We start from the raw sequence: 11,544 nt of genomic DNA on the forward strand, positions 1-11,544 counted from the left end.
CACCACTCTAGATCAATAGTCAAACACCAAAATTTGTCCTTTCTTCACCCTCATATCACTCCAAACCTGTATGCTGTTATCTAGTTTGAACACGAAGTAGAAATCTTTGATTATGAAACTTCTGCCGTACAACAAGGCCGTAACCATGTCTTGAACATTGGGGAGAACAACGTTTTTTTCTTGTTTTTTTTTTTTGTTTGTTTTTTGAGGGGGGGGATTTTAATACAAAAGAAATAATAATGGTAAAAGAAGTTCTAGGTCTAGTTGTGAAGTAGTCCATTTAAACTCTGCGCAAATAATATTTTATTTAAAAATATGTAGAGTTGTCAAAAGTACCGACTTCGGTATCAAGTCGGTACTGATGTGACGCTTTGAGCACTGTTGATCACTGTAGCCAATCACAGATGAGCACGTCAACACAATGGCCAATCAGAGTTGTGTATGAATCCACTTAACAGTGCTCAAAGCCTCACATTTTTAAAATTTCAGTACCAACTTGGTACCGAAGTCTGTACTTTTGACAACTCTAAAAATATGCACATATTCACTCTTGTTTGTATATCTAATATGTCAAATATGTATAAAATGTCTCTTGTCCAGTGGTGTAGTCTACGTGATACACAGGTATACGCCGTATACCCACTAGGAAAGGTCAAGGATTTCCGTATATCCACTTAAAAAAGCGTGAGGATACGTAACCATCCAATAAATCACAATATGATTTGTGGTTTGTTGCCTTTGACATGAAACAAAGTCTCATATTTCTCAAAGTCTTAAGTTTAATATTTTGCCCATTTTACTTCTAAATAATAAAACATAAATACTGTTTTGGCGCTCTTTAATGTCGCTGTAGCAGTTCAAGAGAAGCAGCCTGACGCGCACGTGAACTGATCCTCTCCTTTGCTTTAATAATACCAGTTACAGCGCGAAATAAACATGAATGTACATCTCAAGGTATGATAAAAGATACAGTACAACTTAACGAATCGTATAATCGCTCAATCAGTGTTTTAGCCACGGAAAGACGTTAATAACAGCTTGTAAACAATGTCACGTAACGTCACATTTACCTCAGAACAAACATATTCAGTGACCATAAACTCGTTAGTCAGCTAGAAAAATTAACTCTAGAGAGGAGCATTTAGCTTAATATATGCACCATATTACCTATTAATTATAATCTTTAATGTTCTTCAGTAGCCTATATTATGCATGTTTGAATAAATCCGTCAAGTTGACAGCCACCATTTAAATGTTTATATTTCAAAAAATGAATTGGTAGGTCTATTATAACTTTATTATTATAAAAATTTCCTTAAGTGTAATTTAAGTTTGTATACAAATCAGTTCATTTTTACCTTCGATATTAATGTTGTACCAACTGATTCCCATGTATATTATACAACATTAAATTTGCCATGTACTGTACCTGATATACAGTATATCCAAAATAACTGATATCGAATCGAATTGCAAGTTAGTGAATTGAAATGCATAACTATGATGACAGACTGGCAGGAAATGGTGCAAAACAGAAAACAAAGTCCAAACAGGGTGATATTGTGACATACTGAGAAGCCTCATCTTTCCATTATTGTTACACTCTAAAAAATGCTGGGTTAAAAACAACCCAAGTTGGGTTGAAATTGGACAAACCCAGCGACTGGATTGTTTTAACCCAGCAGTTGGGTTAAATGTTTGCCCAGCCTGTTGGGTAGTTTTATTTAACCCAACTATTGTTTAAAAATGACTATATGTCTGGCTTTAAATGAACCCAAAATAGGTTGACGAGCGCTGTTAGACTGCTGAGGCAGACCAGCCTAAAAAATGCAACTTTTTAAACTGTCTGTCATCCTAACATTGGTGCATAATGGAGGGCAGCATTAAAAACAAATCAAATATTGGGGCGGGGGGCCAAAACAAATTGGCCAACTTGTCTCCCTCAGTGCCTATGGTGGTTATGGTCCTGGGCTGCATTTCCCAAAACCTTCTTAACTCTACGTCGTTCTTAAATTATACCTTAAGCTGTACCATAACTATAATACGTGTTTCCCGAAATGTTCTTAGTTAAGAATACCTTCTGTAAGTCATACTTTCATAAGGTTGGTCTGGAGCACTCTTAGCTATACCTTATCACTGCTGACAATCAATACGAATATAATTCTGAAGCTGTAATACAAGCAGTGTTCGATTAGGATTATGGCAAAGAATAAAGTGCAAAGATTCACTGCTAAATTCAAATGTGCTTTAGCACTGATCCAGAGACAGACGCGCGCGCAGCACTTGTCATGTATCACAACTATTTGCTGTTTTTAACCTCATCAGGTTCATTTTAGGATTCAGACATTTAAATACACACTTGAATTAAGTAGTCTACTGCATAAAAAAGACATTTATAGTTTGTTCAAATACACTGATGTCTAAGCTGCAACAATAAACCCTTTCAATTATATAATTTGACGAAGAGTTTTATTCATAGATACACATTGTGTATGAAACAATAAAGTTTACTCTATTCTTCTCCCAGTTCACTGGCCACATACTTTTATGTATTTCGGGGAAGATTTTGTAAATCCGACAGCTCTTAATTGCCGTGCAAACTCATCACGCGACAAAACACATTCACTTCCACATATTTTACAATCGGAATCTATCATACAAATTCATGATAGGCCTATAGTTAACAAGTTTGTGAATATTTTGAATAAAAAATGAAAAAAAAACGATATAAACGCGATACCTACATGTCTGTCAGCTGCATGACGAGTCTCCAAGGAATTAAAACTTTGTTCTAAAATAATGGTCGCCTTAAACTCACGCTGATGGGGGCTCCGCGCCCCCAGAATATAGATAAATTACAATATAGATTTAGTTTGCAATTTGGATTACTTTTATTACATCCCATGAGTCCTGATAAATGCAATTTCTACTTCTGAAGTGCTTCTTTTTATAAAGAACACTGATTTCTCACATAATGCAGTGAAGCAGCCCCTTTATAGAGTGAATTATTGATTCTCGAGCCATTGATATCAACCAATTCAGCACCAGCGCCATGATAACGTCGCACTTAAGAAGATATACCTTAAGCAAGCTCCTAAGGGATAGTTCGGGGAACATGCCTAGAAACGATATATCTTCAGTTAAGGTCTACCTTTAGAGTCTTCGTAGCACGCTAAGAGACAACGTTATAGGGAAATCCAGCCCTGCCGTACAATAACAGATCACAGTCAGTTATCATATCTGTGAAGCTACAAATAAGATAAAAAAGCATTAAAAAGAAAATACATAAACATCTTCTGAAATCATGTGGAAGACTGAAGAACAGACTGACATTTAAATAGTTATTCACTAGTAATTTTGCCTTTTCTCCGAATCTCATGCCTTATCTGCATTCATTGCCATCGTTCAATTGTTCAATTACAACACACACAAGTAACACGCAGTACCATTTTTGCACTTTTTTTGGAGCTTGACAAACGTGATCTTATGAAGTGTCAACATATGAAAAAAATGCTGCGTAATAAGTATTCAAAAATATCCCCAAAAATGCCAACATACAGGTTTGGAAAGAACCACAAGAGGGTCAGTAAAAATAGCCAGAATTTGTATGCCTTGGTAAATTAAGTTAGCCTGAAACATCTAAATGTCTTTCCTCACTGTGTGTTTGTGGGTGCGGGATGTTCATAAAACTCAAACTCAGTATTATAGATCAGATTTGGGTTGGCATATAAAGTGGCATATATATATACATATCTTGGTGCGAGCTTACATAAATATATTTTCTGACTGATTCAGAGAGTTAGAACTGTTTTAACTTCAAAACAAATGTTGATTTATTGTCTTTTTCCTTTATTATCTCTCTTGTTGAAAAGCATCAATAAAAAACGATATTTTAGGTTTAGAGTTATATGAATGTACAGCATATTAACTAATGAACAACATGTTTTTAGTCCTTTTCAACCAGTCCACAGTAAAGTCATTAGCCACAAACTGAACTTGAATTTTCTATAACTGAGATCAACTAAAGCAATAGTTTTAAAAAAAAATGCATTTTTTTTATCAAAACTATTTTTTAATGCAAACTTTGTATCAGCAATTTTCTGAAAGAACTCATAAAGACCTAAAATAATGCAGACAGGAACAGATCACTTGGCTGCAGTGTGTGTGTGTGTGTGTGTGTGTGTGTGTGTGTGTGTGTGTGTGTGTGTGTGTGTGCGTGTTGGACTAAACTGGGTTCTGCTGGCAGATGGATTTAACTCCCTGAGAGCCTAACCAGCTACAAATAGCACCAGTCACACACACACACACACACACACACACAAACACTTGTCAATGCACAGGCAGACACACATCACTCTCTCGATTTATCTCTTCGACACACACACACGTCTCTCTCGAGTGTGAGAGGTACTTAATGTTAAGGAGGCTAAAATTAGCTGATGAAGTTTACAGCCAAGAAAACATTATAGGACAAACAGGTGGTAAAAAGAGAGCAAAAGAGGACATTCTCTTGTCCAAAATTTCCCATGATGCTCTGGGGCTGGCACAGACCTGGCACACTCGTGGAGAGCCCCGCTGAGAAACAGCCAATCAGAGGGAAGATCCGCCCCCAGGAGCCGTCGAAGCACATTACATCTCACAACCAGAGAAAGTGGCACGACACTCGCACACTCGACACTGACCCGCATGTGTGTGTGTGTGTGTGTGTGTGTGTGTGTGTGCGCGCTGATATGGAGTAATGGATTTAGAAAAGTGACCTGGACATGTTTCTGTGAGACTGTGATCTGTGAGACGCACGTGAGTGAGTTCGTGTGGGTCTCTGTCAGTCACAGGGTGTTTAGCGCTGATCTCAGTCTGTCATTACGACTCCGCGGGTGTGAAAAACTATCGGCCATTAGATCCGCGCTGCTGTCACCTCTGTCCTCGCTTCAGTCTTTCTCCATCTCTCCATCTCTCTACAGGCTCCCCTCCACGTCAACTTTAACCCAACCTGTCTCTCTCTTTAACCTTGCTGAGTGTGTCTCTCTCATCTCCACACACACACATACACACACACATTACAACAGATATCTACATAGGAACACCCTATAGACTTCAACTGGAAGTTTAATTTAAGTTTAACTAATTATAATGACTACAAATAACTCAACCCAAACCATACCACTAAAAGAAAATTTTGGGATTTTTAGAATAAACAAAACATGCGTTACTTTATGTATGAAATGTTTTTCAATTTGAGGATGTCATCTAAGGGAAGTTTTTCTCAAATTTGACTAACTTCTAGTTACTTGACACACACTTAAGCCCGGGATACACTGCACGATGTTTGGCTGTCCCAGACGAAAGATTGCCATCGTGAAACAATCGTGGCGATTTCTGTGATCGTGGCTCTTAAAGGAACACTCCACTTTTTTTGAAAATAGGCTCATTTTCCAACTCCCTTAGAGTTAAACAGTTGAGTTTTACCATTTTCGAATCCATTCAGCTGATCTCTGGGTCTGGCGGTACCACTTTTATTCTATTGAATCTGATTAGACCGTTAGCATCTCGCTCAAAAATCACCAAAGAGTTTCAATATTTTTCCTATTTAAAACTTGACTCTTCTGTAGTTACATTGTGTACTAAGACAGAAGGAAAATTAAAAGTTGCGATTTTCTAGGCCGATATGACTAGCAACTATACTGTCATTCCGGCGTAATGATCAAGGAACTTTGCTGCCGTACCATGGGTGCAGCAGGCGCAATGATATTACAACTTTTCATTTTCCGTCAGTCTTAGTACACAATGTAACTACAGAAGAGTCAAGTTTTAAATAGGAAAAATAGGAAACTCTTTGGTCATTTTTTTAACGAGATGCTAACGGTCTAATCAGATTCAATGAACTATGCTAAGCTATGCTAAAAGTGGTACCGCCAGACCCAGAGATTGGCTGAATGGATTCGAAAACGGTAAAACTCAACTGTTTAACTCTAGGGGAGTTGGAAAATGAGCCTATTTTCAAAAAAAAGTGGAGTGTTCCTTTAATCGGTGGTCCTATGTCGTACAGTGAGAGAGGTTCAAAGACGGCCGTTTTCCCGGTCTTGCGACCAAAGATAGCCTACGATAGTTTTCTGACAGTGTCAGAAATTCAGCATGATCAACGCACAGTGTGTTTGCTGCTACGACCTACGTCTACTGACCAGCCAATAAAAATGCGACATGAAATCAAAGCGACGCTAAAACTTAAAACTGCTTACCTCAAGCTCTTTTCCCTTCTTCTTTCGCCGCTTCCTTTTTATTTTCAGCACACATAAAAATTACAACTGCCAAAGTGTGATTCAACATGGTGTTTTTGTTTACCACTAGCGCATGCTGATGACGTTTTATTCTTCTACAGAAACTTTTTAAGACACAATAAAGGTTTAAAAAAATCACAAGCGGGTTATAACTGGTGTGTTTTATGTCATAGATCAAAACGTGAAAATATTTAGAGGCTTTGTTAACCACAGACCTTATTTCAGGCGATTTAGCAAAAACCCATTCAAAAAACCCATTGACTTCGGGGCGATGGAACCGGAAGTCCTAAAATGCTAACTCGCTTGCCTACAAAAACACGTCATCCCTGAGGTACTCTATTGTCTGTAGACCTCCGAGACAAGATCGTATCGAGGCAGAGATCTGGGGAAACGTACAGAAACGTTTCTGCAGCAGTCCCAGTGAGCACAGTGGCCTCCATCATCTATAAATGGAAGAAGTTTGGAACCACCTGGACTCTTCCTAGAGCAGGCCGTCCGGCCAAACTGAGCGATCGGGCTTTAGTCAGGGAGGTGACCAAGAACCCGATGGTCACTCTGACAGAGCTCCAGTGTTTCTCTGTGGAGAGAGGAGAACCTTCCAGAAGAACAACCATCTCTGCAGCACTCCACCAATCAGGCCTGTAAAGGAAGAGTGGCCAGACGGAAGCCTTTTCTCAGTAAAAGGCACACGAGGACTCTCAGACCATGAGAAACAAATCTGGTCTGATGAAACAAAGATTGAACTCTTTGATCTGAATAGCAAGCGTCATGTCTGGAGGAAACCAGGCACCGCTCATCACCTGGCCAATACCATCCCTACAGTGAAGCATGGTGGTGGCAGCATCATGCGGTGGGGATGTTTTTCAGTGGCAGGAACTGGGAGACTAGTCAGGATCGAGGGAAAGATGAGTGCAGCAATGTACAGAGACATCCTTGATGAAAACCTGCTCCAGAGCGCTCTGTGCCTGGGTGCATAAAGCACCTTAAGTTTTGATGACACTTAAGGCATGATTTCCCCTTAACTAAGGGAATAACTTAAGGGTGTTGCATATAATCCCTTAAACTGTTCTCTTAGGTAAGGGAAACCGTTAAGTGTTTCACGACAGCAAACCAGGTTTTGCCGTTATAAAACTCCAGTGTTGCCATAGACACGTTATTTGTTAATACCGATCGCGACATGTTTTCACAGAAAACAACATAAGATGGATAAGGAAAACAAAAAATAAAACCAAATATGAAAGAGAAAGACTCAAATTGATAGTTTACTCAAAATTGAGATTTCTGCCATCATTCACTCACCCTCACGTCGTTCCAAACCCATAAGACATTAATTCATATTTGAATAACAAATAAAGATATTTTTAATATTCTCTCATCATTCATTGAAAGACATCCATATGAATAAGGCTGCTTCGGAAGCTCGAAAGTGCGCGCAAGCACAAGAACCAATGAGGTTTATTTTTGCGTGATGCATGCACGTTTGCGTTTCTGTTGACCACATGTGCTACATATGTAATTTCATCAATGTTCATGTGAATAAACGCTTAAATTACAATTTGTTTACCAAATAAAGCGGTCGATCGTGTCTCGTTAGAAGACTTGGATTGAACCTGCTCACTTCGTGTAACACTTAAGGTGAAGTTTTTCGAACCTTATGTTATACTTAGGGAAATGACAGTTAAGGGGCTTTATGCAACCTTTATCGTTTTTTAAGTGAAAAATATATACTTAAGGGAAATTCTTAGGATTTATGACGTTTCACTTAAAGAAACCCTTAAGTAATACTTAACGGTTATTTTCTGCAACACCCTTAAGTTTAAGGGAAACATAAGGGCGAACTTGAGGGAAAATTACACTTAAGGTGCTTTATGCAACCAGGCACTGGACCTCAGACTGGGGCGAAGATTCATCTTTCAACAGGACAATAACCCTAAGCACACAGCCTAGATAAAAAAGGAGTGGCTACGGGACAACTATGTGAATATTCTTGAGCGGCCCAGCCAGAGCCCAGACTTGAACCCGATTGAACATCTCTGGAGAGATCTGCAAATCTCTGTGCACTGACGCTCCCCATCCAACCTGATGGAGCTTGAGATGTCCTGCAGAGAAGAATGGGAGAAACTGCCCAAAAATAGGTGTGCCAAGCTTGTAGCATCATGCTCAAAAAGACTTGAGGCTGTAACTGCTGCCAAAGGTGCTTCAACAAAGTATTTTTATTTTATTTTTAATACATTTGCAAAGATTTCAAACAAACTTCTTTCACATTGTCATTATGGGGTATTGTTTGTAGAATTTTGAGGAAAATTATGAATTTAATCCCTTTTGGAATAAGGCTGTAACATAACAAAATGTGGAAAAAGTGAAGCGCTGTGAGTACTTTCCGGATGCACTGTATATATATTTACAAATTTTTGATTGAACCACTTGACAATAAAAAAAAGAGACACTTTGAAATGTTATTTAACATTTGAAACTTGTTTAAACACATTGTTCCTGACTCAAAAATATGCATGACATCATTTTTTTTTTTTCAAATACCTTTTTTGAAGCTTTATTTGTCATTGACCCAGTGGCATACTGCGTGGTATTATTAAAATCACTTACAGCCCTATGAAAAGAGCAACATCTGAGCAATAAAACATTCTGCTGGGCAAACAGACTCACACAGACAGAGAGAGTCACACTTAGTCACGGAATGTTCAATGTATCCCAGAACAAAAGCATCACTGCAAACACACAGCACAAAAAGAACAACAAAATATGAAGGTGTGAGAAGAGAAAATGGATAATAAACAGAAAGCACATATTATGAAAGAGAAGAGAAATTATGAGAATTGGCTCTAAGACTAAACCGAAATAGAGCAGAAAGACTAGAGAGAGAGATAGAGAGAGAGAGAGCGCAAGTTCTCAGAACAATAGTCTGCATGTGGGAGGACAAGAATCTTCTATTTTACATTTCCAGAAGCGAACACAACACAGGGGTCTGAGGAGAGCGATGCTAAGAAAACCGGGAGCTGCTTATTTAGCAGGGTTTTTAGTCATGTATTACTATTATTAGTGATCCTACTTAGGGTTAGTGATTTGAACAAACCAATAACCCCCACTTATCCTATCTGAGCTATTGAATTATTCCTTAAATCACGCGGCTTGATGTGCAACTGCATAAAAAAAAACACTCAAAACACTTTAAACAACACTGTAAGGCCCTAACAACCCCCTAGCAATGCTAGAAACTTCATAGCAACATGCCAAAACACTCAAAACAACTTAATCACATCGCAACCCCCATAACATCCTAATTGTGGAAAGTTTTGCATGGGAAAACACCATTCACATATAAAAATAATGTTATGCGTTTCTTTTTTAGCTTTACAGAAAAGCCCCCCACTGACATTAATGAAAGCAACAGTGTGAGAGCTCTTCAACAGGTGTGTGTGTGTGTGTTTCTCTGGTTTAAGCCTCCAGTTCTTCACATTTCCATCTATCTGTCCGTTTCATTTTTGGAAACGGTGATGCTGCTGCTCAAAGCTGAGCTCTAGATCACCATGGAGACCCTGACTCTCTCCAGGAAACACCTAAAAACGCTTCAAAGCTCTGATAGTGTGCCAATCACCATGGAGACTTCAAGTGTTCAGAACCTGCCTGCCGGACACACACACACACACACACACACACAACAGTTTTAATGAAAACTGACATCTTCACAGTTTTGTGGGTAAAAACAGAACCGCTGATGTTTGGTAGGTATTGAAAATTCTGAGCTAAAATTAGTGTTTTCACAAAAACTGTTGTGGCAAATACTTCAAAATATAGAGTGCAAGAAGTGGTAAAACTAGAAGAAAAGCATCACTATTAGTTACAGCGTCAGTATTTTGTGATACTAAAAAAAGAACTAAAGTGCAGCGTGTGCATCATCCATATTTTTGCATTGTGACATTCTTGTCATGAGATTTGAGCAAATAAGAGCCAATCGCATTACTGTAATGCAAAATATATATATTATTTAAATAAAATATATATACATTATGATAGTTTTTGTTTTGCTGCATTTTATATATTTTGATTTTATAATTAAATGATAATACTTTACAATAAGGTCTCATTTGTAAATGCATTAGCAAACATGAAATAACAATGAGAAATATATTTTGAAGCATTTATTAATCTTTAACATTAGTGAAAATCTAATTGTTCACTGTTTGTCAGTTCACAGAGCATTAACTAATGTTAAAAAAAATTAAACTTTTGATTTTAAAAGTGAAGACGTCATCTATTAGTTAAAGGGGTGGTTGATTATGATTTCACTTTTTAACTTTAAGCAACATCTGCAAAGTTACGACACTCAAAGTTCAATGCAAAGAGAGATATTTTCTTTTACAGAAATCACTGTTTAAGGACTAAAAACAAATGGCTGGTAGGGACTACAACAAACTTCTTCCCGGGTTGGTGACATCACAAACCCCAAAATTTGCATAAACCCCGCCCCTGAGAACACACAACAAAGGGGGTGAGGCCATGTTGGGCTGCTTTAGAGAAGAGGAAGAGTTGTTGTAGTAGAGTGTTGTTGTAATGCCGTCATTTTACACCGGACTGCTTCACAAACGAGGGTCAATTCAACGCTGGTTTTGCACAAAAGATTAACATGACGGCACATGCTAGTCGATAAGTTGAATCAACTCCACAGCAACTACATAAATTTATCCACTAACCATTCAGAAACATCTGAAAGTTGTAACTTCTTCCTGAGTCTCTCCATCAGTGTCGACTCCGGTTTGAACAATGTAAGGCTGAACACCGTTACTGACAATCCTCATTTTGGCTGCGTGAGATTCTCCAGCTTTATTGTTGTTAAGCACGAGCTGTTAAAGCTCCGCCCTCTTCTGGAAAGCAGCCCTCTTCTGGGCCGGGAGCAGCAGCTCATTTGCATTTAAAGGGACACACAAAAACGGCGTGTTTTTGCTCACACCCAAATAGGGGGAAATTGGACAAGCTATAATAAATGATCTGTGGGGGATTTTTGTAAGTTTGTTGCGTCTACTCTCACCTTAGCTTACTCCTACATCATACATTGAGTCAGAGGTCACTCTTCCGCTGGAACTCGACTTGTGTACGGCTGTTCTAAATATGGATATATTTCTTACAAAAATGCATCGCTTCACTTCAGAAGGCCTTTACACCCTGGAGCCGTACTTCATTTATGATGGATGGATGTGCTTTTTTGGGCTTCAAAATCTCAGGTACCATTTACTCCCATTATAAAGCTTGGAAG

This window comes from Ctenopharyngodon idella, chromosome 23, assembly GCF_019924925.1.
Source record: "Ctenopharyngodon idella isolate HZGC_01 chromosome 23, HZGC01, whole genome shotgun sequence".
NCBI classification, from domain to species: Eukaryota; Metazoa; Chordata; class Actinopteri; order Cypriniformes; family Xenocyprididae; genus Ctenopharyngodon; species Ctenopharyngodon idella.